The sequence below is a fragment of the Pholcus phalangioides genome, unplaced genomic scaffold (genome assembly GCF_987345545.1).
Source record: "Pholcus phalangioides strain wild (caught in Gottingen) unplaced genomic scaffold, Ppha-v1.0 ptg000013l_1, whole genome shotgun sequence".
NCBI lineage: Eukaryota > Metazoa > Arthropoda > Arachnida > Araneae > Pholcidae > Pholcus > Pholcus phalangioides.
The window spans coordinates 1745944-1772394 of NW_028301606.1; the positions used below are offsets into that span (position 1 = coordinate 1745944).

Genomic DNA, 26451 nt, shown 5'->3' on the forward strand with positions numbered 1-26451 from the left:
CCAAGCTCAGCATCCAAACTCATATTATTATCATTTTTCTTTACAGAAGAAAGGCCCTCTGCCCCCTTCAAACAAAAGGACTGTTGTGATACCCGACTCCCCGTTTTTCTATTATGATTTCTCCCCCCCCCCCCATTCCTTTCCAGAGACCCTTTTCATTCCACCTTTTTATTTTATTTGCCAGCATCAAACAGATCTTAATTTGACGTTAAAGATGATCTTCTATGTCCGTCCATTATAATAGCAACTCTTTTCTTTCTTACCGCTGCCATTTTTTTTACTCAACTCGAAGTTGAATGACCTCATAGCGTTATTAGTTCTTAAGGATGCAATTATAGATGGATCCCGTTCGAAAGGCAATCTGTTGAGCTATATAATGATCGCTGTACGGTTAGGTCGTAAAAGAATTTGCATACATTTATTCATATTGCCGAGAGAGAGGAGAATTCACTTATATGTATAGCCATTTTCATTCATTCTCCGATTGTTTGTTTTCGATGCCCATTTTTTTTTTTTTCATGTTTCGATTATATTATATATTGTTGTTATTATTTCTTTTCTTATACATATCTTCGTGCCGGTCATAGGATGATGCTGATGTCCGAGTTTATGGTATGGTATGGTATGGTCCATTGTTCGGCGGAGGACCAGCAATTAGGAACTCCTCACGGATGTTATTATATGTGTTATAACGCGAATCTTCCTGACATGACCAGTTTTGGTTTGCTGCTGGTTTTTTTTTTCCCCCTACGAAAGATGACGTTTGTTATTTCGCTGCAAAAACAGAATAGAAATTATTTATTTATTTCCTAGTGTGTGTTGGTGCACTCACTGGTCGAGGTTATAGTCACTGTTCTATTTGGTTCCGGGATGAATTTGTAATACAATAGATTTTTTTTATACACGTAATAACAACTCATTACACGAAATTCTCGGTAATTAAGATTTTTCGGAATTTTTAATTTTCGACACAGACATAGTTCTTTTTAGTTCAAGACAGTCTTTGTTTCTTGTAGTCTGAATCTTGCAAACACGTGAATTACTTTCATTCGGTCTTCCTAAAAGTTTTGAACGTTTTTCTTGAGAGTTATTCGACGAAGAGAAGTGGTATGACTTCTATTCTTCGAAGTATGGTCTATTTTTTCAGATTCTTGTTTTTTTTGCCAGCTGATTTCGAAATCCTATTGTAGAATTTAGCTAACTTGGAGGCAAAATATGACTTTTGATGCCATTGCATCAGATATGATTGTCCAAAGATAATTTTGAAGAGAGTGAATCAAATGCAAGTGAGATAGAATGATGTCTTGTCAGTATGGTGCTTGTGATAGAACATCCCTCGACCATGTCATGCGATTTGTTTTGGGTGACGAATGAAAAATTTGGCCTTAAAAATGAGTCCTTTCTGGATCGTTTTAGAAACACGTCACACACTGAATATCGATAGATTCAGTTTATTTTTTTCTATCATGGAGTTTTATAAGAATATCTACTAAATTTTTGGTGTGGTAAATTTTTTTGTTTTCTTCGATTTCTGCTTTTCTGTCATCGTCCTCCCCTGGAACAGGTCATCTACTCAGATCCTCATCTTCTACACAAGGGAAACGCCAGCTTGTATGACACTAAATTTGGATTGTGAAAATCTCCCACAAAAATTTTCCAGCTTTGGCAAAATATCTAAAGATTCCCGAAGTTACACGAAACCGAAGAAAAATTAAGGAAAAAGTAGTTCAAGTTTTAAAATTGAATCGAAATGTTCTTGGACGATGAGATATTTCTTCAAAATAGTGGACAATCCTATATATATATGGGATATCTATTGGATATCGCATACATTTTCTGTCTGTTGTAACTAATAAAAATCGATAGAGGCACGGAGTAGAGAAAGGTTGGCCACCATTTTTCTAGTCTGAAGTTCCTTACTTAAAACTTCACGAAAATGTCGAACTATCGATTACGTAACTTCTCCATTTAAACTTCAAAACATTTCTACAAGTCTGAACAATATTATTCATTTATACGATAATAACAGCACCAAATACCTAAATTATTCTGTTTCGAAGGACCCGTAAAATTATCCAAATTACGCAGACGTCTCACAAGACTGGTGTAACCCAAAAATGTTTATTTTTACACGGCAAATATGCACTTTAAGTACTGAAACCATGCACGTACCAAAAACACTCAGAAGTTTTGGGTAACCTGATGCGAGCCGGTCTTCACTTGAAAAGTCAAAGAGCAGGCAGACCAGACCCTCAACACGATATACTTACGGAACATAAAAATTCAAGGCATTCGCCATCCTCTCTTCAAAATATGGAAGCCAGGTGGCAGCACCAGCTAGAAAACGAAACAATCGCAACTCTCACAATATAAATACGTTATTTATATTGTGTTTATACACACATTACTGCATCTACCGACCGATTTGTTAGAAATTCTGCAGAGGAATGTGTAAGAGGTACATATGTTAAGGTAAATGTAAATGGTAATCGCTGACCATTTTGGTATAAGTTAGATAAATTTTCCTATATGTGTCACTTTTATCGGTGATTATGCATAACACACAAACGTCACGTTGTTCGTGAATATGATAAATTGTACCATATATGATATATATATATACTACGCATGATATTTCATTTAATACATGTTTTATATTATTGTATCGGGGTACGATCGTAAGATTTGTTATTATGGGCGGAGGGGATCCGACTGTATTCATCAAACATACTATATAGACTCATTCTCAATTAGAATTTTTTCATATTTATCAAATTCACCAATCACACTAGAGTATTATGCATAAAATTTCGAGTATTTATCAAATTTACCAACGACGCTTGTGTATGTGAAGGTTATTATGCATATTCGCCAGTAAAAGTGATATATTTATTAACCTTACCAAGACGATAGCTAAGTATGCATAATGACCGATTTATCACATATACAGTATACGGTTAATCAGAAGTAACTTCGTAGTAATGACGGATAACAGTCAATTTTCTTTCTATTATTCCACCAAATCAAGAGACTTCCAAATAATTTTTCCCACGTGTGCAATAACTCTTCCCGCTCACAATTCCACTGCAGGAAAACTTTCGGGGCAATGACTCAACAACGTGGTAGAGAGACTAGTATATATCTCTTTTCCCGAGGACGAGACACTTCATTTAGGAATAATAATATATATAAAAAAAAGTACACTGTACAGACCAAGGAAGAAAAAAATCCGAACATTTTTATATTATTTTCGTTCAGGATACAGCGTGTTCGTTTTTCTTTTTTATTCGATGTGCTGAGGTAAGTGTCTCCAGAACAAAGTGGAGGAATTGCTTACGCCATGGTGTTTTTTTTTTCTCCTCCGCTTTTCCGCCACCGGGTGTCGTTTTTCACCTAGGAGATAGGAGAAAATAGATGAAAAAAAGAAAAGGTGTTCAAAGACATGGAGGAAAAAAGGATTCTCTTTTATTTTATTTATTTATTTATTTTTTTTATTATTCCCTTTTGCAGTTTATTCATTTTGTTTACGCCCATTCTCAAGATTTTTGTTTTGTTCCTGTTCTTTGGTTAAAGACTACGGACAGAAACAGACCTTAAGGAAAATACTAAGGGGGAAAAAAAAGACACCTTATATTCCTGGATCTCGTGTTTTTTATCGTTAGCTATTTCGTTTCGGTCTCAAACCGTTTCCACCCACTGATCTCAGAGCATTTTTTTTCTTCTTCTTCTATCTCTCGCAGCTGTTACAAAAGCAAAAAAAACAAAAAATACACCAAAAAAAACCGTAGAATATAATTGCGCAATAAATACACAGACCGGACGAATTTTCGTTTTTATACTCTGTAATGACCGTCGGCGGCCATCGTATTCTTCTGCGGACGGCATAGAACCCCCCCCTCTTGATGTTTTTATACGTATACAGATAAAACTGGTCTAGACTAGAATGTAGGAAATGCATTCAATCGATGAAATTAGTTGTTGACCCATTCGTAAGATTTTTTTTTTTTCTTTTCGAGGACTTTTAGGCCGTGCCGTTATCGTAATTCTGATGTCTTAATACCAGCTTGATTCCTCGGAAATGGGACAAATTTCTTGTCCCTGGGAACAAATCCCTATTCTAAGGCTTTGTCTAGCTATTAGATATATAAAAGATATTAGTGACCACTAGAATATTCTGTTGTTCTTGCCTTTGTCTGAGTGATTTTCTGATTAATAGTCGATAGATTTAGTGGATTCGATTCGGTAGCAAATAAGCTGCCCGGAACACGACTTTTCTTGTCGTGTCGGGGTAAGTTGCGGATAAATATCCAATAGCTATTTGTGATTGTTATTAGTAGTGGATGTACGATTCGATAGTAGCAAGTAACAGCTTAGAATTTGTCGTCCTTGGATAAATTTTCAATATTTATTTGTAATCAGCATTCGTAAATGTAATTCGATATAATGTAGATTAATAGCAAACACCCATTTTAATCAGTGTTGGTGGGAGATTGGCTCAGCCTTAACATGTTTTACTTTTCTTGTCATGTCTGGGTGAGTTGCTGATAAATTTTCGATACCCATTAGATACCACTATAGGTGGATGCGATTCGGCAGTATCAGGAGGCAGCCTGAAGCATTTTGTCTTATTCTTGCCGGGTTGTCCCTTTCAGGCCCTGAAGGAACAAAGATGTGGAGTGATTTTTCTGACCGTCTGCCTATTTTTTCTTCTTACCTTAGAGAGTTTAGCCCTGACTTGAAGGATTGTGTAAGTTCTGAGTGAGAAATATGGTGATTATAAACTTTGGGGGCATTCATTTGATGGCATTTATGTTTTTAATGCATTTTTTTTTTCAGCATCAAAAATGAAAAACCTTTTGAAAATTCCAAAAAATGAATGCTTGGTTCTGAAAGGTTAAATCTGGTATCACCCATACCCGGGTGAGTTGCGGATAAATTTTCAATTCGTAATCAGTATTGGTGGATTAAGTTCAATGTTATCAAGTGACAGCCTAGAATATGTGGTCCTTTTGTTTGGGTAAGGTGAAGAAAGAATTGTCAAGATTATGTTTGATCCCAAGCTCGTATTGGTAAATATGATAAATGGTCAATTAATTATTTAATTTGCTGAACTATGGTCCAGGATGAGGAATTCGAATAGTAATGTTGGTTTTGATTGTTGATAACGTGGGAGGAAAGCCAAACTTTGCAAGACTGATCATGTTGTTATTAATGTGTTTCTATCTTCTTCACAATTTAATAATATAATTTAATTGTTATTCCAAAATATGCGCACGTATCATATACGGATAAAATCATAATCATATACGGATTAATTGGTTCAATGAAGAAAAGAAAGGTTACATATAAATTCTTCCACGTTTATCAGACTTCCAAGCTTTATTTGGGAATTATGCATAATCGCCGTTAAAAGTGATAAATGTAGTGAACTTTAATCAAACTTTCTTTATCTAGACCAGTGATTCCCAACTTGAGCGTTAACGTTGTGAAACTATGATCTAGGCGATTGGTGATTATGCATAACCACCGGTGTATCACTTTTACACCCAGTAAGCCATACCTCGTATAGCGGAAAACCGTACCTCCACATTAGCAGAAATATTTTTTGGTCCCATGGGTGTCCGTTATTGAGAAGTTCTAACCGTGATTATCTGCAATCAGGCAATCAGTATTAGTAGATACGATTCAGTAGTTATCAAGTGAAATCCAAAAAATATGTTTCCCTTTCCGCCACGTCCAGGTGAATTGGAGATAAAGTAGTCGATAAGCCATTTGTAGTTTAGCGTTAGTTGATACGATTCGTATTGGCGGGGAAAGAAAAATCATAATAACAATCTCGCCACAAATCAAATGGTCTTGGTAAGAGTTGGTTTTACTACCTATGGTGCTATAATACCGTCCAAGTTATGCTCGAACACGAAAGCTCAAGAATGAGGAGAGAGGGAGAGAGAAAAATGATAATCTCCGCGTTGGTACTGATACTTGTAATATGACATTAATCGCTGTTGATGATAATGGATGGGTCTGATGGATAATAATGAAAGGGGGGGGGATTATTAAATGCGGGGGCAAAAGAAAAAAAAAATAGTGACGCGACATCTATCGGCATCTGACGTAACCTGAAGAAATAAAAAAGTTTTTCCGCTTCCATTCAAGGTCAATGGCCATTCTGCAATGATGGCCTCTCTCTCTCAGATGGTTTCGGAGAGCACCTGTTGTTTTGTTGCTGGGGCTGGCACTTGAGGCCTCGGCCGGTAATAGCCCCGCCATTAAATCTCTGATTATTGGGGAGGGAACCTCAAACTACCCTTTATGTACGCACGGACTGGAACCCTAATTAAGTCTGCGCGGTTCTCGAAATGAGAATGGGACAAAAATACAAATGATTTTGATTATTTCTCCCCCCCCCCCTCTCCTCCGCCCCGAGAAAAAGTCGCCTTTCTTTCCTCAGTTTCAACAACCAATCAGTCAGCCAATCACAATATCCGACTCGGCAATGGATTTCGGTTCTGTCTTTGAGTTCATGCATGCATGCATGTCCACATGAGTTTTATGTGTCCCTGAATGGCGAAGGAAGTGCTCTCTCTCTCTCTCTCTCTCTCTCTCTCTCTCTCTCTTTCTCTGATTTAATATTTCATTCACATCAGACATTTTCCCCCCCCCCCTTATTATTATTATTATTCAGGTTCTTCTGTGTGACGTGTGTCACATCTTAAGGATTATTCTCATCGCGCGGCGGGAGGCAGATGTTCTTTTTTCTTTCGTTATTATCATTCTTTTCCTTATTCTTCTTATGCCGCGAGGAAATGAGTAATTGGGTTTTCGTGGTCCACATAACGAAAAAAAAAATGTCTGACATAAGAATGCGGACCGCCTCCATCATTTGATAATTCATTATGCAAATCGTTATTATCCCCCCTTTCTGTCCCCGTCCCCACCATTCCCAAGTGTCACGACGTGGTGCCACGTGTGTGTCGTTCAAAACTTGGTTTCGGACCAATCTTTTCGTGTCCTCTGAGGTCTTCTTTTCCCAAAGCTGGTTTCTCGGTAAAGGATTGTCATTGTGAGTTGGTTGTTACTGCTGCTCTGCTTGCTTGCTATCTTCAATGTATTTACTTTTTTTTTCCTCGGTGCCATGGCCAAGAAGAGACAAAAGAAGATTGTTTTAGGCATTTGGCGCAATTTTTCCAATTGTTTTTGCAAGATTATTCGTAATACTGTTGGATGCATGCAAATCGTACACGCTCAGCCCATGGCCAGCGGGCCAAATGTGGCCCTCGGAGTCATTTGACCGTGACCTCAGATCTAATTTTGTGAAAATGAAATAAGCAGCACACAAACGGATGACTTAAGTGACTCGCTGTGCAGTTCCACGTCACGTGAGTGGTCCGTGGCGTATTCCCAGATGACTTTAGTGGCCCGCGGTAAATCACTCAAGTGACCTGCAACACATTTCCAAGTCATTTAAAATTACCTTCGCTGCTGTTCTAGATCACTGAAGTTGTTCAATGGCACAGCTACAGATGAAGGTAAGGGATCTGCGATGCAATTCCACATCCCTTAAGTGGTCCGCGATACATTTGCGGATCATTTAAGTGACTCGCGACACAATCCTAGAGCACTTAACGACCCGCGGCACATTTCCAAATCACTGAAGTGTCCCGTGTCACATTTGTAGATCATTCAAAAGGGTACTTTTACAAAACCACCGCAACACATTTACAAATCGCTTTAATGCCCTGCGTCAGTGTTCCAGAGCATACACTCTCCTAGACGTTGATGTAAATGATTTCAAAATTTGCAGCATTACCGAATTAGATTCCATCGTTGTAAGGAGCCTATTTGAAATCGTCCTAATAATCCGAGATACACGTCAAACCACACGCTGTTATTTAGGCTACTTTTCTATCTCCAAGGAGGCACAGAAATGTTACAAAAGCCCATTTATAACTCAGCTGAATTCTGCTTCAACGTTGTTATAAGCTAGTTCAGAATATTCCTGTACACAAGTAAGATATCATTTTGGTGTTTTTTCTTCATCTCTCCACGAGCTGCAAAAATCATAGGAAATCTCATTTTCAACTGAGCCGAATTTTCTTCCATAGTCGTAAAATTTTCTACAATAGCTCCGGATACAGCGCAAACTATGAAATGTGTGGATCGTTCATAAGGAACTATGCGTTACTCAAAGGGAATCAAAAGTCACTTGTTTAATATAGTATCCTCTTTAAAAATTCCAATTTCTTCGTCTCTTCCGGCTCCTAGAATTCATCTATTACATACACTTTTCCACACAGTACTTGATGCGAGATTCTCTTAGAGAACCCCCCCCCCCCTCCATCTCCACCGTGTACTGCCATTACTATTCGCAGAAGCAGCACTTCATCGTACACGATACGTATAAATACAGGACTCCGATATATTTCCTCCCCTTCTCTTCTTCAGGCAAGGAAATGAGGTACAGTACTGTACTCTCGAGTGGGAATCCTCTTAAAAGCAAAGAGCTCTACTATTCCCTTCCCAAGCGATGCATAATCCGTGCGCAAATCATCAAATGCACGCGCGCGCGCGTGTGTGTACATATATATCAAATTGAATAAACAAAAGACTGCCCCGCTCCCTTCAGTATATGTACCATGCTGGAAATACATGATAATACTGCTGGCGGTTTTAAAGAGTAGGAATTCATTGGACCGTAACGTTTTAATGTCGGTAACGTATGTTGATGAGGCGAATAGTGCGATGCCACTGAGCAGGGTTGCGTTTTATGTTCTAAAATCATTTAAAGCCCCCTTCTCTTGTCGGCGAAATGGAGATGGAGGAACAGGAATCTGTTTTGTATGATATACACTTGGTTTTATGGAACTGTCCAGAATTTCGCATTAATGTTGTGAATGATACTCCTTTTCCATGCACACTGACAGTGCCGTTATACTGACAAGGTTCTTACGTGTCAGTGTTTCCTCATCGATACAATATGGAAAATGTCATGAAGCGCGAATATCCAATCATGAATATCCAATATGTACCTAATTCACCTGATCTCGAACAATGTCAATGGGTTATTTCGAAATCAAGTAGCCCAGGACGAGGGCAGTAGCTCCTGGTGCAAAGTTTTAGGGGGACAAAGAGTCGGCAAAATTCATAAATAAAAAGCTCAATAAAAGGTTTTTTTCACTTCAAAACATAGCTCAAGAAAAATTGAGTTTTGTCCTGAAGAGTTTTGCAGCGGATAGAGGTAATGACACAAAGATCGAGTTTGCTCATTCGTGGAAAAAGTCTTAGTTGTGCTGTTGAAGTGCTCTACAGCAGGACTTTGCAAATGCCATGCGCCATGGTGATTAGAAAATTGGTATTGACGAATAAAAGTTACTGTGTGTGACTACTGGACTAGAATCTGAGTACGTGCAACACAAAATTTTCGGAATGTCATGTCTGCGCTTCTACTAGTATGGAGAAGGGTCACTGAGTCGTTGAAAACTCGTAAGAAGGATTTATGTTGGATTGTTTTTCTTTTGGTGAAAAAATGGCTCCTAAACAATTTGACTAATGACTAAACTTTGTTTCCGCGCTTATAGTCTGAATTGCTTAAGAGTCTTGTTCTCGTTACGGATAAGAACGAGGTGCATCCTGGATATCGATCCCTTTTCATATTAGTCAGTATCATTGTCTCATATCTATGCTAATTTTTCTCTTATACAGCGTAAATTTCATATCTTCATTGTCTTTGCCTGTCTGACCTTCTCCGTCCAATAGATATCGAAATATCCATAAACGTAAACTTTTATTGGGCCCCTTGCAAGATTTTCTTAGTCCTGGAAAGTCAGAAAAGTGGGAAAAATATGAGTAAAACGTGTTTTTACCACGGTAACTTAACATAATTCTAAATTTAACAGGATTCCTAACGACCTGAAAAGTTAGGGAAATATGCAAATATTTGATAGATATTAAATATTTAAGATATTGAAAATTAGAGGTAAATATTTTTGCGAAGAGAAAAAAACTTACTCGGAAAGCATTTGGAACGTTAGAGTTTCGAATTAACTTCCTTTCTCGCAGATTCTGCTGGAAACCCTGGCATGGGCTCAAGCCCCTCCCTACAGTATTTGACACCATCTGCATAATATATAATGGAAACACTTGGTTTGAGCCATCCCATTATTTTCAATGACATCAAAGCTATGGAAGTATCCATTCAACAGAAATTATTTTGTAACGATCCAAATATCTGTATTATTACGACATTATTCGAGAAGTTATAGCATATTCCGTACTACACCTTCTTGACCAATCCGGTTTGACTTGCAAAATCCTGTTTTAAGCATTTCAAATGCTATAGCTGGTCCTTCGTGCTAGCAGCGAAACGAATCTGTTATTCAAGTGATTTCCATCCATTTTACAGTTGGACTCTGTATGAAATAAAAATAAACTTTTTCTTGTTCTTCGTATAAATCTTTCTTCCTTTTTCATTGCTATGCATTGGAAGAAATAACGCACTAAATAAAAACCTACAGAGAATGTAAAGAAAGAAAAATTGAGTGTAAAAAGTCCATTGAACTGAGATACCGTATGGATACCGGCGAAACCATCCTTTGGGGTCCTTCCTGTTTTGAAGATAATAATAATGAAAAGAAAGGCAGGAGTTCTTCTTCTTCCTGAAGACGTTACAAGGGCCCTGACAGTTTGACAGAGTGCCAAAGCATTATTCACTTTGGGCCCAGGTGACCAAAAAGGTACTCCGGTCGTCTCTGGACCACACAAGCAGCGATTCAGCTATTTTTCTTTTCTTTTCTCATTCCCTTGTTGGCTTCATCTCTTCCGGGTTATATCCTTTTCTCTTCTCTCAACACTCTCTATCTCTCTCCTTGGTTATTTCGGACACAAGCTTATCTTATCCTTCTTTTATCAAGACCCCCCCAATCCATATAATCAATTCTTTTTCGAAGTGAATTCGACAGGGAATGAAACCGTATTTGTCTGCGGACGTTTCCATCATTTGACCACAGACTCTACCCTTCTATTTTTCTTTCTTCTGGTGAATGGGGTTAGGAATGTGCTGAGATCAGCAGCTGCCTCCATTTTTCTTTCCATCCCTCTTTCTCTTTCTTTCTATCGATAATTCTGTTACTGTTTCAGAAAATGATGGAATGTTCGACTATAAGAGTGGCTCTCAAACTGCCGCCACGAGAAACTACTCCCTTGCCACTGTCAACGTTCATTCATGGTTCCAGAATGGTCGCAACGCACACTTTGAGAACCGCATGGCCCCCACATCCTGAAGCAGGGCCCCTAGGCTGGGATCTTTTACGGTGCCCCCCGACCAGACATTCACGGGACCCCCTTTATGATGAATTTATAGCGCGAAAAAACAAAAAATGATTAAAGTCCTCCTGGGCCCCAGGGCTGGAGCCATGTCAGCCCACCCCTTGTGGGGGCCATGAGGCTAGAGCATTCTTTCAAACAGGGTCTCAACAGAATCATGGGTTTGGACGAGTGATTTTGTGGAGATCCCTAACCACCTGGAGTTGCCAGCCAACCAGTTTGCTTACTCACTCTCCGAAATCATTATACCAAATGTGATGAGAGGACCATGCGCTTATATGAGCGCATATGTTAACCATTTAAAAGGCATCAACGAGATATCTCGCCTCCTCAAAAACCTCTTCTTTTAGCGATGGCTATTCCAGAAATTTTATAAAGTTGATTTCTCAATAGAAATATTTCCCCTATATACACCTTAGGAGTCATTCAAGTGTTACGGCAGTAGATTTTTAGCCATTTTTGACCCCGCCCCCTCCTCCCCTTGTCAGCAAATTTTTGGCAGCAGCTTAGAATATTTAGTAACTTCAAAAATGCTGGTTGATGACGTAAGCAAGCCTTCAAATTTCCCCCCCCCCTTCAATGCTGACGCAATACTTGAATGACCCCTTAGTTTGCACCTGCTGAAAAATCGGAAGAAAACCTACTTCATTAAAAGAGGTATAGCATTTTGAGGGTGGTTCAGTGATTTCTGCTGTGCCGCTCAAGGGGTTAAGCCATCCCTTCGAATAATTCTCGATGGATTTAAATTGAAATTCTTCTTTTGCATTACAATATTTAATAATTTGCATACATTAAAATTATTTTGATATGCTTGGATTTTGTCATGAATTTCTATGAGTCCAATAATGATTGACCCAATAGTGACTGAAGTGAAGGAAAAATTACGGTAATTTCCTTTGAATAAGCCGCAGTACGGAAAGTTACCATAGGGGAAAAATTTTTTCTCGTGCAAACGCCACAGCTTCGATTCAGCTTCACGTAATTTCCATTCAAAGGGACTGAAAATAAACACTAAAATCGAAATAAAATTAAATTTTATGTCTTTAACTTATTTTTCTTTGAGAATTTAATCATATTACGTGGCATTAGATACTATTCTCAAATACAAATTTAATTTCCTAAGTGAATCTCTCTAAAGGAAAATTCTTAAAAAAATTCTCATGAAAATTCATTAGAATCTCTTAAAGTCAGACGTTAGTAAAAAGAAGTATTGGACAGACAGCGACTTTTTGAATTAACCCAAGAAATAAAAATCTTTTTAAATCTATATAAGCCGTGGTTTTATTACGGGAAATTACTCTATTTATGAATTCAAAGAGATACACTATTTAGACACCAAGCATCTAATGATAATTTCTTCATCAGCGCGTTGAAGTTAATGAATATACTTCATGCATCATTAACGAGAAATTCCTAAATAAAAACTTTCAGTTCTCAGCTTAATGCTTCTCTACGAGAAGTTTCTCAAGCTGTGAAACTACTATTAAAATGTAAGACGAGCAGAAATGTAAAAGTAAGGATAGTATTTAAATAAAAAATTCAGAGGGGGGGGGGTGGCTTTCACTATTTTTTTTTTCATTTTTAATAGGGAAAAAATATTTGACAAGTTGGCAAAGTGTCCACGGGGCACCAGATCGGGAGAAGAAACAAAACTGTTCTTGCGTGATAATGACATTATGCTAATGATATGTCCGGGAAAAAGCGCAAGAAAAAACAAGAAAACATAAAAAAGTATAATAATAACTTGAGGAAGACGTGCGTGTCAGCCATGGATTGAGCTCATTATCTTTGCTAATGATCATTCCACTGACCTCGGCCGTCTCCAGGACACATGCAAATGAACTCGAGAGAGAAAACCCTGTATGTTGTTTTCTTTTTCACCGTCACTTTTCACATGGAAGTTTTTGGAGAACTGGAAAAAATGGAAATTTTCTTCATAAAAATAGAATAAAAAATAAGAAACACGCATAAAGTAAAACAGCCACAAAATGTCTTTTCTCTTTCTTATTTCGCCTTAAAGTCGTTTGACTTTATAAAAATTTCATTAAGAATATTTTTAGTGTCAGTGGTGTTTATTGCTCTTGGCGAAAGACTCGCTTCTGCATTGAATCAACTGCTAAACCTTTCGTATAATAATAATAAAAAAATTCCAGCCATATTTTTACTTCAATATTAAAGTTTTTCTTTGGCAAATTTTCAAATTTAGTTTAAAAAAATAATAATTTTAAGTGCATTTTTTTTTCTATTCGTTTCCGTGAAGATTATTTCTCCTTATTATGTTGATAATCTATTCAATTTGAAAGAAAATTGAACAAATATTTTTCTTCTTATTTCCATCTCAGTTTGTTATGAATATAACATTTGTTAGATAATTTTAGAATGTTACTCGTAACGTTTATGATGTTTTTTTTAAATTTAGAAAGTTCTCGATTTCTTGAATAAATTTATGCAGCTTTAAAGATTTTTCTGGAAAACTGTGTTTTTTATAAGTATTAAGTTTATGATATCGTGTTTTAGTATTTGTTTCTCGATAGTAATTTAGTTTGTAATGGACATTACGTAATCTATCAAATATTGTTGTTGTTTGTATGCTTGCATATTTTGTGTAATGTCTGTAAGTATTCTTTATTTGATTTAAATGATAATCATTGCTCCTTATTATGTTGATAATCTATTCAGTTTGAATGAAAATTTAACAAATGTTTTTCCAGCTCAGTTTGATATGAATATAACATATTTTTAGATAATTTTTTAGAATGTTGTACTCAAGTATTAGTGTTTTTTTTACATTTAGAAAGTTTTCGATTTCTCGAATAAATTTATGAATTTTTAAAGATTTGGGTGAGAATCTTGACGTGTGGATAACTATACAGGTGTTATTGTTATCCACACGCCATATTGTAACTACCAATTTATGAACACTTAAGAATCAACTGCATCATAAAAGAGAGAGGGAAAGAATCAAAATCCATATAAAAATCTGAATAACGTAAAAATCGACATAGATCATATAAGAATCGAAATAAATTATTTAAAAATCGAAATGAGGTGTATAATAATCAAAATAAGTTATTTAAGAATCGACGTGGATCACAAACACATATAAGAATTGAAATAACCTACGTGATATTCGTAATAGATCATGCAAGAATCGGTACAAGCTTTGTATTAATCGAAATGGAGAGAGAGAGAGAGAGAGATGAAAATAAGTCATATAAAAATCGAAATACAGTGAGACCATAGACTAAAGATATACACTACTATTATTACTCTATGAGTGAAACCTAGCTACAACGATATTCGATAAAATGATAAATCCCTCTACAACGATATCGATTGCTATAAATCCCACTACAACGATGTCGATTGCGATAAATCCCTCTACAACATAGTCTCCCAAACTTTTTGTTCCCATCGCCCCCTTCTTCAAATTTTTTTTCTCTTATCGCCCCCCAACTCAAATAAACCCATAGGATCCTATGTTAAATCAGTTGGTTCTATCGCCCCCTTGGACCATTCCATCGCCCACTTTGGGAAACACTGCTCTACAACAATACTCGATACAACGATGAATCCCTCTATAAAGATGATCGTTTAACGATAAATCCTTCTATAACGATATTATTTTAAGTCTTATTTAAAATTACTATATTCTGATATAAAACTGCTGCCTAACATATAACGATAATCCTTCTGTAATGATATTTCTTCTTGATCCACAGAGTATCGTTACATCGAGGTTTCACAGTAGATAGGAGTAAGTCGTATAAAAATCGTACTAGATCATGCAATAGTCGACATTTTGTTGGATTTTCAGGGCGCTGCATCTATTTCACGCGTGGTTAAAGACAAAAAACACGCTATCAAAACATCGGATGTTTTATGTGCCGATAATATCACATTACACAACGACTGGCAATATACTTGTATATATATATTATGTATTAAATTAGCCTTTGTCGCCCTATTCAACACCGAACTTCACACGTCATTTCTCGGGTGAACATGTGCAGTAATATTCGAATATAATTACAGTCGTTCTCTTACCCATGGTGTGATATAATAGCCAAAGAGAAAAGTTATCATCATTATCACGTTATTTTTATTTCTGTAAGAAAACGATGAAAGCAGGTGATGCAGATGGTGACGATCCTTGCCCATCACTTAAGTTCCCCCCCCCTCCAATGGTGTATCATTTGCAGTTTTTCACCCAATTGCACCCTCTCGTAAAATGCATGCATCCTCCTATTGCCTCATTCTAGCTTCTTGTTTTCTATAGATGAAAACACTATTTTTATATTTTTTTTAAGGGATGTTGAAATTCCAGCTTACGCATTTTTTTTTTTTTTAAAAAGAAAGGAAAGTGTTTAAAAAAAATGTAAAAGAATTATATCTAAGCAATTTCAAAAATTTTTCTCGCTTCACACTTTTCTTGTTTTTTCTAAGAAAAGAAACCGAAAAAGTGAGTTATTTTGCGCGGCATATTTTCTCACCCTCTCTCTCTCTCAGTTTCTGTATATTTTTATCTTTTATTTTTTAAAGAAATAAGAAAGCTTAGCGCTTTTCCAAAATCAGACAAACGACTTTTTGTCTTTGATCATTACCTGGTGTATGAGAGAGAGAGAGAGAGAGAGTGAGAAAGTCTCAACCGCCCTTACCCATAATAAAGCTTACTCCTTGAGTTCTAATCTTATTTTGCTTTTTTTTTAAGTGGTTTTTTTTTTCGCCTCTCACTTCTTGGCTCAGCTGTGCAAATTTTCAAAAAAAAAAAATCTCTTTCTCTTAAAAGTAATTCCAAGTAAAATGGTTGGAGGGTTTTTCTCCTTCATATTCGGTGTCCTTTCCACACTAAACTAAAATAAACCGCATGAGTTTCTTGTGATATGCTTGCGTGTCCGATGCGTGTCGTGATATGAATAGTCTTGGAAGTTTCGTGATTTTAATGTGTTGGTTCTATTTTCTTTCCTTTTTTTAATACCGGAAAATTGTAATTGACACAAATTTTACTGATTTTTTTTAAATATTTAAAAGATATAATAGATATGTCTACCATTTTATATATGGTATCAAAAACAGGAATTTATCCGTTTCAATATGAAGCTGATTCGAGATAATAGATTTAATTAATAAATGAATAATCAAGGAATATGACAATTTACTAGGGATGAAAATTTTTAGGACAGATATTCTAAAAATTCAGTAGACTGTATAGCAAAATATTCTTGAAAAAAGTCATCATCTAGTCAAAAAAAGTCTTCAGTCTTCCAAACTACCGTTTTCACTCAACTCGAATTTTACCATCATCCCACTTCACAAAATAATAATAATAATAAGTACAATAACATAATCAGCACCCTCTAGACAAGTAAATTCATAGGATCCCATATATAAAAATATGCATTATAATTATACATTAGTACTGTATCTGCGGCTTCTACCGCTTCCCCCTGGTACATTCCAGTGCTCCCTAATTTGCCCACTTCGGGAAACACTACTGTATCATTTTGTATTTTCTCCTTTTAACCAACACTTGGTAATTACAGTATTCGACAAATAAGTAATTAGTATTGTAACTCAAATTTTGTTCAGTTCCTGGTTTCATATAACATAATTGTAAAAATCTGTATAGTCAAACAAAAATATATTTACCGCTGAATAAGAAAAAATCCATTTAAATCGACTTGCACTTTATTAACATTGGGAGATTACACACAATATTTCACTACAATTTTACGCAATGACTATAAGTTATGGGAATCATGATCCCTGAATTTTTATTGTTCATACCGTGCAGGAGGTGTACATATGATTGATTTTTGGAGAAAGCACAAAAATTTTGGATTGGGGGTGGGCACAAGGTATCCCTTTTTAAGAAATTTTTAGTTACCAACTTCAAAAACACTTAAATCACAGAAATTGACTAACACGGCAAATGAAAGTATTCCCTTTCGATATTTTAATTTTTTATTAAAAAAAATATTCCTTTTTTTCATAATTGATCATCTTAGGCTGGGGGGGAGGGGGACACGAGCCGCCTCTGCTTACCTGAGCGTTTCTCGAGAACTCTAGTTACTGATCTGGGATCATATACTTGTTATTGAGGTCTTAGATAATAATAATAATAATACGGTATTTAGATGAATGAGCACACTGTTCATTACGTGATTTCGTCATGTACGGCAATGAAATAAATATTCGACTACAGAAAATCTTATGATTTTGTAACTGAGTCCATGAATGGTATTCCATTTATACAATAATCACTATTTGTCCCTAAAACCCCATAAAAAAGTCAATTTTCTTTCCCTCTCTAAAAAAATTCGGTCATGAATATAACTGAAAGCATTACAAAACGAATACATTTAAAGCGCTCTTGCGGCCACAGTTAATCGTCATCTCGCACAAATGCACTTAAACAATCTATGAATATTTGTTGGCTTTTAAAGCATTATACGTAATCAAAGAAATAATCTTATTGTTCTTTTCAGTATTTCATCTTTTTTATGAGTTATATTCCAGCATTTCTGTCATAATTATAATAATAATGATTCGCTAGATAAAGGCTGAATTCCCATATCGGCTAAAATTCGTATTTTCCCATCCTCTTTGCATTCCAAATGTAATTAATAGATTGAATACTCGCCGAGACTGTCTACGAGATAATACACTCTCACCACTTTAGCATAAACCTCATATGTATGCAAACTCACAGACTGTGACTGTATCCTATAAATCTAGCAATTAACTCAATGGATTGTGGAATCATTCTCGAGAAACTTTGGGGAGAAACTACTTTATATTCTTTAATAGAAAATTTAGCTTTAAATGACTCGGTTAAGTACCTTAAATGACCCGCTCCGAGAAAGTAATATGGTGAATATACTTTTTTTTTAATCATTATATTGAATAGTTGATTATGGGGGAAGGTGCGCCGAATTATAAATGAAATCGTCTTCGTGTGTCTTTATGGTGGACGTAAGTGGTGTTGGGCAACGTTATTTCGAATATATATATCCAAAGAAATATGATTTTTCTCAGAAGAAAAGTGTAGAAGAAAAGCTTTTTGCTCGTTTCGGCCTTCACCGAAATTTACCGAAATCATAATTATTTACTATGAGAGCTCTTATTTATTTATTTTTTTTCATTTTCCTTTTCTTTTCAACCTCACTTTCGGTTGGTCTTCACTTTTTTTCTTTTTCTGAAAACTCCATTGTTTTCAGGTTCTTTAAGGAATCAAAACAAGAGAAAAAGAGGTCAGATTCAGTCTTCACCTGTTTTGGTTTCCACGAGTCTTCCGACAAGACTGTCTGTATGCGTATGAAATCTTTTTCTCGTCTAAACAACAAGAAGAAGAAGAAGCATGATTCTGTATTGGAAATAATACAAAGTAGAATAGGATGGAGGCGGTGTTCATAACTAACCATTATGCTGTATGAATAACAATGAGCATGAACACACATATGTCATACTTCTTTCTTTTTTTTTTGGAAAGGGTATAGAAGAAAAACGAACGAAATATTTCGGAAATATATGCGTTAACCTACTTTCAAGTACGTGGGGGTGGAGAAAATAAAAGTCTTTCACGTTTTACAGGTGTCTGTGGCAAGGCTATGGGTTCGGACTAGAAATGGTATGTGAAAAGAGTAAAAAATTGGATTGAATATTTATGCGTTGGTCAGTTAGTAGATGGTTTATCTCTCTAGGAAATTCTTGAAGAAAATTTTTATTTTCAAAACGTAATGACTTAATGTTCTTGAATAATTTCCGCCGGAAAAAAAATGTAATGATAGATAATTTTACCCATGGTTTCTGTTGCTAATTTCATGTAAATCTCCTAAGGAAATTGAATTGATGCTCCTATTGTTCAGCATCCGAATACTTTTCTTTAGAGAGTAGCCTTGTTCGTTTAAGAGAGTGATTCCCAACGTGGGCGTTAACGCCTCCTGAGGGGTGATAGAATGTTCCAGGGGGGCGTTAGAAACTGCGGGTACAACATAGGATCCTATGGGTTAGATTGCGTTGGGGACGATGGGAGAAACAAATTCCTGAAGAAGGGGGGCGATGGGACAAAAAAGGTTGGGAAACTATGGTTTAAGATGTCTCACATAGGACTGTCAAGAAGTGAGCTGGAGGATGACTCGGTAAAGGCCCGGTGGCAAAGTTCTGGCGTTCAGGTGTCGTATATCTTGATTTAATATGAGACTTCTTTGTTGGTTCTAAAATCTGGACACGGTAACACATATCAGTCTTTGATGCGGTCGTGTGGGCATCGTGCTGTACTCTCATCATGAGGACCCAGATTCGAATCCCGTTGGTGGCTGAAGGTGGTTTTCTGCGGGTTTCCAACTTTGACGCACAAATACGAGCCGGTCCCCTATTTGAAAACTGTCTCTCCGTGGAGGAATGCTTATACGAGGAACCTGTATGTACATTCGAGTTAAAGCGCCTAGAAAGGAGGGTGCACATCCTCCTCCGTCTCTGAGGGAAAAAAATAGGCTTTGCCGCTTCAATGCCGTCTAATCGTTAGCAAAAAGCGGGATAAGGAACGGCGATTGGCTAGCGATAATTCTGACGTCGCACTGCGCTCAAAGATTGTGGATGAGTCAGCTGGGTTTCAAGGATGCCTAGATTAAGTAATAGTAGTAGTCTTTTGATATAAAAGAGATGTACCGAGTACCTGGCTGTGACATGTAATTACGACACCGGTGTTTATTGCCCACGAAGGATTTGTAAATGAGACTTCGATGTACTTGATGCCTCATCGTGTATTTACATGATTCCTTTTGGGACTGATAAACGATGCTCCCCCCCCCCCCTTCATTAGATCCATTCTACCAAAAAAAAAAAATTGTCTTAGTCAAACTAATCAACTCCCGATGTAAGGACACGTCTTTCTGTGCTGCAGGTGTCAGTATGTCAGAGCACGTGAAGGGTTGGTCTGTAATTCCCGTAATAACAAGAATAGCCCATCAATTTCAGACTTATACTAGGATTCACACACACACACCTATTTCACCAAGACACTCGTTCTCGAACCTCATATTCATAGACAAGGAGCAAAAAAAAGAATTGGATAAGACCACCCTGATGAAGAGTGGAGTGAAATAGACCGATGCCCTCACATCCTGAATACCTTCCTCGTATTATAACATGGTTTGTGCATGCTCTTTCCCAGCAGTAGATGGAGATAAGAGGGAAAACGAACAAGATGGCTGACCAGAAACAGCATGGAGGCGGATATACGCGACCACGACATACATAGAAAGAGAGAAAGAGATGGACATTCGTTTGGTGTGTGTGTTCTTATATATAAGTTCGCTCTGGCTCTGAGTAGTAGTATTTTCGTCTCCTGCGGAGATGACAACGTGTGATTAATAAATGGCGTTTCTGTGTGCGCTGCCTTGTGAATGCCCCGTTTTTATCTCGCTTTATATTATAACCACTTTTATTTCTCTTTCTCCCCAATCCTCTGGGATGCTGATGCTACTCCGTCATCATTTGTCTTGCTATCCGATTCTGCGATCTATATATTTTCTTGTGTGTGTTCAATCTCCAATCTTGCATCAGCATCTCTCCACTCGGAGGCGTGAGATGATGAAATGGAGGCGCTTCTCATCCAGAGTCGCTCGCTGTTTCCATGTCTGCGCCCTAAATATATTTCATTTTATTCAGAAACTAAGTACTTTTCTTTTCGTGTCAATCGTTGTTGACCGTAGGTCTTTTCATTAAGACTGGAGGGTTCTTCAACGTGTGGCCCTCGAAGCTTTTTTGCCGTGGCCCGCCGATGAATAAGGCTTGCATTAGAATACATTATAGAATTACATTATAGAATAAATGGAAGATAATTTCGGAATTTATGAGTAATAATTTCATAATTAATGTGAATATAATTTCATAATTAATGTGAATATAATTTCATAATTAATGTGAATATAATTTCATAATTATTCAAAGAAATTAGTGGGGAAAAAATGTATTCAGCATTTTATGAAAGCTCAAAATTAAGGAAAAATATTTCCAGAATTATCGAGAGAAATATTTTCAGAATTAAGGAAAAATATTTCCAGAATTATCGAGAGAAATATTTTCAGAATTAAGGAAAAATATTTTCAGAATTAAGGAAAAATATTTTCAGAATTATTGAAATATTTTCAGAACTAAAGAAAAATGTTTACAGAATTTAATGAATTCAGTATTTAATTACAGAATATTACAGTTCATTGAATGGAATAGTTTCATCATTTGATAAAGATCGATATTTAATAAATTAATATTTCAGTATTAATGAAAATTTTCATTTAATTGAAAAAATAATTCCAGAATTAATGTAAATTAATATTTCATGAAAAATCTCAGAATAAATGAAATTCTCAAATGTAGCCCCTCTTCCCCCCCCACACTGTTTGACTCGGAGCCCTGTACCCCCATTGGTCCCAGGGCCGCAACTAGACTATTGGTCAGCCGGGGCAAGCATGCATTTTGGCACCCCCTCGCAATATTGAAGAGCTTGAAGGATGAAGTTTGCTCCCCCCCTGTGGTCTAATACCCGGGCTCCCCCCACTCCGTTTGGGCCCATTCCGTTAAGACGCCATCGCGTGAATCTAAATTCCGTAATATGACTGGGCCCTCACGCTTCGTGGGAATTTTTTTTTCTGGTCCGCAATGCCTCAAAAATAGAAGACCCCCCCCCCCCTGCATTAAGATGTTTCCATTCCGAATAAAAGATCCACCGCTTTCTATAATCATTCCATTGAAATCAGTGATGAAAAATAGCATGTGTATAAAATTGTATGGCGTCATTTCTAAACGCAAATGAAAATTTAATGCGTGTACGTGGAACGGCGGAAAATTATTACAAAGTCTGTGGTGATGTTAACTAATGTTAATTACGGCTACTGATAGCGTAGGGTCGGGGGGGGGGCAGGAAATGGTGCTCATCTCATGCTCAAGACAGCTGTCAAGAGCTCAGAAGAGAAAGTGAAATGAAATCCGCTCCTTGAACAACGGACGAAAAACCATTACATTACAATCACTGGCAAAGATGTGGGATTTTTCATTTTTTTTCTGGGCCCAGAGGAGGAGGAAAAACAAGAGGATTTTTTTGAGACCGGTTTTCTCTTCACTGTGATTTTATTTTTCTTTAATGCATGATTTTTCTTTTTTCTTATGAATAAGAAAAATAAGAGAGAGGGAGAACAGGTATCAAAGGAACAGCCGCCGGCGATGCAAAAACAAGTTATCACCATTACAGTCAATTTAACGTCAAGTCCGCGAACGTCCCCCCAGAAAAGCTATAGGGCGTTCTTGACAGGGCCAGAGATGACCCGTCTTATCTTTTCTTTCTTGCATCCTTCAAGAATAACATCTAGCTAAATTCTAACCACTTCTGCCATCTAGTGACCTATGGAAGAACTAAATTTGTCTTTTTTTCTTTTTTTTTTATTCCAACTTCTTCAAGACGAAAATATATTTTTGCGTTTCTTACATATTTCTAGCGAAATGTCCAAAGTCATAGAAATGTATTTTTCTTTTACCTTCATCAACTCGTAATCTAGAAGGTATGGTGGGAAAATCAGCTAGTCCGTGTGATTCAAAATGATCTTAAAACTTTGGATACACTGTAATCTAATTATTTCTCAACCTGGGGCCATTCAGCCTCCCTTGCGGTACTGAGAAGGGAGAGCGTGGCAAGTGGTGAAGGGAGGCCACAGACAGCTGTGAAGAAAAATAACGCTTTCTAGTTAAATTCCAGAAAAGTGAGGTAGAAAAAAGTGTGACTATTTTCAGAATCCCAGCAGAGCTGTCCATAGAACAAGAGCCATCTGAAGACATGGGCACATTTGAGCTTGACAGGGGCTTCTCATATTCATAGGGAGGCTGTATGATCAGATCTTTCAATCTGATCATACAGACGATCAGATCTGGTACGTGCTACGATTTTCGAGTTTGGTTATGTAACCTGTTACTTCCAGCTAAGTATGGGCCCTCAGGCAGGGCCGTAGCGCGCCTTTTCTGGGCCCGGGGCAGAATTTTTTTTGGGAGGCTCCCTCGAAATGTTATGGAAAATATGTGCACTTTTTTTTCCGAGGTCCTTCCGTTCAGCTCGGGGGGTAGTGCCCCGCTTCCCCAGCCTAGTTACGGGCCATTTTTTAAAACCCATGTACGGGCACCAAAAATTGCAATTTTGTTTCGAATTATGTTTAGTAGACGGCAGCAAAAGTTTTAATATATTTAGTCAAATTTTTTATACTGTATTTGGCTACTTTGGTGGAATACTCGGCAGAACCCACGAAAAATCGAGTTATTCAAAAGATGTAAATTCAGTTATGTAAAATTTGTATAATATTTCTTTTGTAATTTTAATTACGTATCTATGCAATAATTATGAATTTTCATGACTTTAAACACATCTCATATTGTCAGAATTTCATTCATATTCAAATAAAGAACCATTTCCGTTATGTTTATACTTTATAATATGCAATTTAAACAGACACTCCCTCTTCTACGGACAATCTTTGTTGTCCCACGATTGTCCGCAAAAGAGGGGTTTTACTGTAATTGCCTCTCCAGTCCAATACATAAAGCTGTATATCCAGCTACGTCATACGCTGTGGCTTGTCTTTCACAAATTCTCATCCCTGTTCGGATTCAGTTACTGTATCCTGTCATGCCGAGTTTATTTTTACACCTATCGGTTTTTATTACAAGTTTTTTTCTTGATTTCTTAATGTTAGCTAGTCAGTGCAGATATATATCGCATGATATTGAAAATATTTTTTTTTTCGAAGTATCAGATACTCTCCTAAAAAAAATGGAAACAACTAATAAAGCCAAAAAGAAAATTAATAATAAATGAAAAGATTAAATTATCAGGGGCGTTTGGTATCGACGTACTTTAACTTCGAAGGCCTTAATAAAGATGGCAGATGACAACGTATCAAAAGCAGAGGGTTTTAGGTTACTTCACTGTATTCGTGTTCATAATCACGCTTCTCGGATACCATCGAGTCTGTTGAGATTTTCTTCAATGTTCTGGTTACTTTAACTTAATCGATTATGATACATTCTTTTCTTTTTTAATCTTCGTGTAATCATTATTATTATTATCTTTAATTTTGAATCTTTTTATTCGATGTAATAAAAAGGAGAAAAAAATTATTATTCAAGTATTTTTCTTTAAATGCAGTCCACGCCACTTGATGTGATCGCATCGGGAATCGAGAGTTCCTAATAACGATAACCGAATGATAACTATATCTAAAAATGTCCTGTTCGCAAGTACGGTGACCATTCATCTTGTATGGTTGAACACGAGGTATTTGACGAAAAAAAATTCAAACGGCAAGTTGAAATATCATTGAGAAAAATGAGGGGAATTGAATTGAATAAAACTCACTATTAAATTAGGTGAAATATGGGACGTTGCCAATTTGGCCATCAAAAACGTTATATAATAAGTCTTCAAAATCCCAAATTGTAGTTAAAATCGTTGAAGAATTCAGAAAAACACGTTGAATCTGACAAATACGTGAGATAAATATTTGTATTTACAGCAATACATAAACAGCGTTTTCATACTTATTACGATAATTATCATAATAAGTATGAAAACGCTGTTTATTCAAGATTTTGGTAAACATTACAAATTCAAAATAGCATCATTGGAAAAATGGGACGAATGTATAAAAAAATTCTGAACAAAGAAACAGGAATATATCTAGAAATACAGGAATGTCCCGTAATACGGGACGCAACAGGTCCGTCGAATTATTTCACACATTCTACTGTTCCTTGGGTTCAGAATGATTGAGAAACGCTGCATTAACCTATGCAGACATGGCCAGGGAGTTCTCATGTTCACGGTGAACTAACATAATAAGGTTTGGTATTATACTTTTCCCGAGAAACCATGATGTTGAAATGGCCCTGCATAAAATCTCACTGAACTCTATCCCAGAGATCGGCCTTATTTTCAAAATTTTTGTAAACTTAATGAAGTTAATTCAATAAGTAGGAAAGCTCTCGGGTTATATGCCGGATAAGACAGAGGCCATGGGGCTAAAAATTGTTAAGGAACACTGATTTAACCTATCTGTAACGTACGTGAAGAGTATCGTACATGCTCATATACAAGGGAAAAACTATTATAAATCATTCCATTCCTTTCAACACGAATTTTCGTGATTAACTTGTTTGTTAGAGCGACATGAACATTAATGAGACAAAGAGTATATGCTGTTGTTGTAGTTGTAAATTATTGTATACCGGGTTTCGATGAATATGTCCTCCTTTTTTTGTGCGATTAATTTACTGCGTGTTGTTGCTTGTGCCGGAAGGAAAATTTACCACAAGTAGTTGTTATTAGGAGAAGAGAATTATTCCTATTATAATAACGCCATTAATTTCTGTGGCAGGTGTGAGTTTTGTAGTTAGACGGAAGAAAAGTAAAATTTACGACGTCCAAAGTATTTTAATTTACAGCTCGAAATTCGCTTAAGACGTTCGTTTTGTATGGGTCGCTGTTCCTTACGTACTTCATTCATTATTATTGTTTGAAAATTGGTTTATTTGGAAGTTTCAGTTTATTTATCATTTTCGTTTATTTTTTCGTTATTTTGTTTCAGTTGATTATAAAGGGTGAGTGAGAAGTCCTGGACACATTTTAAAAACTAATAAAAAGTCTAAAAATTGACATAAAAAAGGGTGCGGTTTGCACCTAAGTACTTATTAAGGCATCGAGTTCTTTTTTCTTCAAATAAGTAAAAAAATAATCAAAGTTTCACTCTCAGATGGCACTGTGTCACGGAAAACTTGACACAACATATAAAATTCGACACAAACAATGCATAATTACCGTTTAATGCGATCTGCGTTGCATAAAACTTGCACATTTGAGGGGGTTGGTTGGTGCACAATCTTGGCTTCCCGTGCTTTCCTTCAGGAGAAATCCCTGACTTTAACGAATATACGAATATTCAAAAAAAAATTTATCCACTTTAAAAAGCTTTAGTTTTTTTTTCTGAAATTTTGTGTATACTTTCATACAATTTAACGAGAACTTTTAGGATTTAAATTGCTGCTTTTTTTCGAATTTTAACTTCAACAACGCGCAACTTTTTCAAACGT

General features: G+C 36.5%; 1 protein-coding gene across 4 annotated transcripts in view; it reads left to right on the forward strand.

Annotated features, from left to right (window-relative positions):
* The window catches only part of LOC149078459 (latrophilin Cirl-like), a 199881-nt gene that overhangs the window by 156781 nt on the left and 16649 nt on the right, over window positions 1-26451 (forward strand). The gene's annotated exons all lie outside the window — the stretch shown is intronic.